The sequence below is a fragment of the Centruroides sculpturatus genome, unplaced genomic scaffold (genome assembly GCF_000671375.1).
Source record: "Centruroides sculpturatus isolate CEXI.00-Female unplaced genomic scaffold, Cexi_2.0 scaffold2124, whole genome shotgun sequence".
NCBI classification, from domain to species: domain Eukaryota; kingdom Metazoa; phylum Arthropoda; class Arachnida; order Scorpiones; family Buthidae; genus Centruroides; species Centruroides sculpturatus.
The window spans coordinates 67556-72009 of record NW_019386256.1 but is presented as its reverse complement, the minus strand read 5'-3'; the positions used below and the strand labels follow the sequence as shown (position 1 = coordinate 72009).

General features: G+C 26.4%; 1 long non-coding RNA gene across 1 annotated transcript in view; it reads left to right on the top strand.

Annotated features, from left to right (window-relative positions):
- The first annotated feature begins 1740 nt into the window (after positions 1 to 1740).
- Positions 1741 to 4454, top strand: part of LOC111614288 — a 28621-nt gene continuing 25907 nt past the window's right edge. The window contains exon 1 of the long non-coding RNA XR_002754900.1: positions 1741 to 1907. This is a non-coding gene — a long non-coding RNA (uncharacterized LOC111614288). The remainder of the gene's footprint in view (positions 1908 to 4454) is intronic.

Genomic DNA, 4454 nt, shown 5'->3' with positions numbered 1-4454 from the left:
GATATATTTTAGTTTCCGTGACGATGTAAAAACAAGTGGAATTTGTACAAATTTTTATTAGGCTTTTTTTTTTGTAGGTTTAGAGTACACAAATGTTGGCTTTAGAGATAGATTTGTAATGTTTTTATTGTAAAATCTGAAGTAGTTTGCGTAACTTGTGCTGCGTGAGCGATTTATAAATAGTTCTTTATATATTGTAAAGGTCGTTTTGACATTTCTGTAAGGTGTCCAAAGCGATCTCACGTATCCCCAAAAAGAACCTCTTCCTGTTATTAACAACGTAGCTTAAAGGGATTTTTCGAGTGAGAATAGGGAATTTTTTCAAATATCATTTCGAACAATTTAGGGATTTAAACGTTTAAATCCGTTATTTGGGGATTTTTTAAAAACCCTTTCGTAACTCGTACGATAACATAAATTCCCTACTAAATAATTTATGATGGATTCAAATTATCAAAAATTATAATTATTATTTATACGTATAGGTTTTGTAATGCGTATTTATTGCGTTTGTTTCGTAAATAAATAAACGAAAGCGGTTTATGGTGTTTTAATCGGTTGTCAAGGTTACCTGGGGTAAAAATCCAGCAAACATTTATTAATTCTGATATTTTTATACTTTTGATTCGTCCTCCCGTATTGTTTTAAAGTAATATCGTTACTAAATTTTGCATTAGTTTAGCTATTAGTTGATATTTTTCTACTTAATTAATCATTTCCATTAACTTAGGGATTTTTTTTACGTAAACATAGAATCATTCATCCTTGGGGCGACCGAAAGTTCCCTGATTAATTTTTAAATATTAATGATGATAAAAGCAAATATGTCTAATTATTGACAATTTAATACATTTATATTGATCATAACGCGGAATTTACCTGCGTAATCAATATTAATATTGCGTAAGTAATCAATTTTTATCAACATTTTAATAGCAATTTATTTCCCTGCATTTTCTTTTACTTAGGGATTTTTTATTCCCTTAAAATAAATTGATTCGCGACTTTACACGAAAATCAGATTATGTATGACATCAACTTTAGTGAATTTTTAAAAATATAAAATATTAACCAAAATTCATTAAATTATTAAATTCTTTTTATAAAAAATTATTATTAAAATATTACATTTGTCCTTGATTTTTCAATAAATAAAAGTTTATCAAAGCTTAGATTTATATTAATTAAATTCGTGTTTAAAATACGTAATTAAGTCTTCGAAGCATTAATTTATTGTTATAAAAATGCCTCATTTTATTTAATTAAACTGCATAAACAAGTCGTTAATCATACAAAAATTTCCTCTTATTTTTTTTAATTGATAATTATAACAAAATATCCTTAATTAGGGATATATCCCCAATCATTACGTAAACAAAGTTTTTAAAAAAATAAAATAAAAAATGTTTTTTAATTAAAATTAATGTTCGCTTTAATCGATTTAATATTTAAATTAAATCTGAATTAATGAATATACTTTTAACTTATATATAACAAAGTATTGATTCATAACCTATACAAAATATACCTATTTTTTATTATAACATAGACGATGTTTAATTTTATTATTATTGTTATTCGCTAATAGTTTTTAAGATTTAAAAAAAAACAATTTTAATTGTGATTTTTAAATCACTTTTAAGAGGATGCAAACGAATTTTACGTTTTTTTAGTAGGGAAATTTCCCTATATTTATGAAAACAAATGATTTCGTAACGATGACGTTATCCTCCACATCACGTGACCTGTCATGGTTACACAGAATTTCACGTTTCTCTTATTACTCTCGATCTGAATTCCATTCCGAAGTGTTCAGCCATCGAAATCGTTGTATTAATAATTCATAAGCTTTAAAATAATGGATATTAGTGATAAAGATGCGCATAGAATCCTGGAATTAACAGAAAGTATGTTGTTTTGTTGTTGTTATTGCTTTTAATCGTGCATTGCTTATGATCAATAGCATAAGATTCGTGCTTCTCCGTTAATTGTCAATTTCACCATATGTTTTTGTACGGAGAATCAGAACTAAACATTTAATCTAAACAACTGTAACAGTAACTTGCCCTGTTTATGCTTGTTATCAACATATTTTACATTAGATATAACTAGTGATATTTTAATTTTATAGGTTTTATACTTATTATTAACTTTTCAAACTTCCGTTTTTTTTTTTTTTAATGGGGAAGAAACGACTTAAATAGTCATCGTTATATTGCGAATTTTCCTTCTATAAATTACATTCTATATATAACAAATTTAAATACAAATGAAAGGATGAACATTACACAAAAACAAACTCAAATTCATAATAAAAGATGAAACATAGTATAATTACATTGTGTAAATACACAATGAGGAGTCAAATATGTAAAAATGTATAGGAAGATTACTCCTTCGACCAAGGGCAATCTACAAATTGGTATCTTTTTCTCCACCATGTATTTCTCAGCCATTCGCGTTCGGACACCTGTCTGTCTTTAGTCGTTCTTGGCTTATGTAACAGTATTGGTGTGCGAATTTTAATATTTAAGAGATTTGTTGCAATAATGTAGTATTATCTAAACTGCCAGAAACGTTTCCTTTTATGTGGTGATAAGATAAGAAAAAAAAATGCACACATTATACACTTAAATAAACTTTTCAAAAAATTTGATACGTAATTGAATTAAATTTCAAAAATATATGTTTTATATTCAAATTTAACAATGTGACGGATGAAATCTTTAATTATTTTTCGAACGTACCATAAACGTTTATGACAAAACTGCTGCGAACTGGTAATTTTATGTTTGTCTTAATTTTAGTCACTGTTTTATATACAGATGACCGTCACGTTTGAAGCTTATTATGGAAATTTGGTTTCTTAAGTGGCATATTTTTGTTTATGTTCGAAAAATTGTTTATGTAATGCATATTGCATAACATCGGCTATATGTGCTCCTGGATTGTAAAGTTTGTTCTGTTTTTAACGTAGAGTAGGTTCTATGTTATAAATCTAATAGTAATAATTTATATATTTTAACAGTTAGTGTCATATCTAATATAGGACATCATGTCAGATTAAACAAGATAATAACTGACAACAGATTTAATAGTATCATTTACAGTTATGGTAATTTTCATTTTAGCTTTTTAGTATTTGTAAATATAATAAAATATAACTTATGATATAATGTGTAACAATAATATCTGATGTTATCCATTTGATACCTAAGTGATCAAATATACTTTGGCACACATAAATATACTATTGGCACATATATAAAACAGTAATACAATATAATTACTCTAATGCTTACTGTCGTTGTAAGAATTTGTAAATTTTAAATTTTTGTTGAAGAATGAGTCTAAATGTTTTCGAGATTTGCAGCAATATGTTGTCATACAGTTTTTACACGTTTTAGCAATTATTGTAAAATATATTTTTTTATTTTTCAATCCACAGATAAGATTATTTTTATTAATATGTTTTATTTTATACAAAGAGCAATAGATTTAGTTTTTAGTGGATTAATTTTTTAATTCATCAGATTACCACAAATATTTAATTTCTTTAATCAGTTATTTTAAAATTTAAATTGTTTGATTACTTCCTCATATTTAAAATTAAATTAAAGAAAAGAATGATATCAATGTGATGAATATTTGAATATTCTTATTAAATATCAGTATTATAGTTGTTGTTATCTTCTTGCACAAAGAAATGTTGTAAACTTTTGGTTGGAATTTTATAATTATTAAGTGGCTTATTTTAATTAATGCTTGTTATTTGATTTGATATGCTTGTTTGGTTTGTTTACAAGTCAATTTGCATTTAAATCAAAACAGAATATTTATAAAATTCTAAATTGTTGTTTCTGGGCAAGCACGTTGGCATTTTATACAAAAATGAAACTATCGTGTTTATAATATGCTTTAAATCAGTTGTTTCCAACCTTTTTTGACTTGTGTACTCTCTTGGCAGCCCATTTTCCTAAGTTTTTTCCCATTTTGCATTTTTGCTAATTTTATTTCATGTGTTCAACAAACAGTGGTGCCTCGGTCAATTATACAGCAGTGTACAATTAGATATAAAAATAGGTTTTTTTAAAGTGAAAATTGTTGCAGATAGGACACAGATAAATACAGTGGTACCTCAGGATACGAACGCCCCAGCATACGAAATTTTCAGGATACGACATGAAATTCGAAGATATTTTTGCTTCACGATACGAACAAAAACTCACCATACGACGTTACATTAGTTCGCATTTTTCATTTGTTTTCCTTACTACAGTTATTTTTTTTAAATGTATTACTTGGCTTTAATTTGAGTATGTTTTTCGCGTTGGAACAAATTATTTGGTTTTACATGTAATTGTATGGGAAAAGTTGATTCACCTTACGACATTTTCATGATACGATCTCAGTTTCGGAACGGATTAATTTCGTATCCTGAGGTACCACTGTAT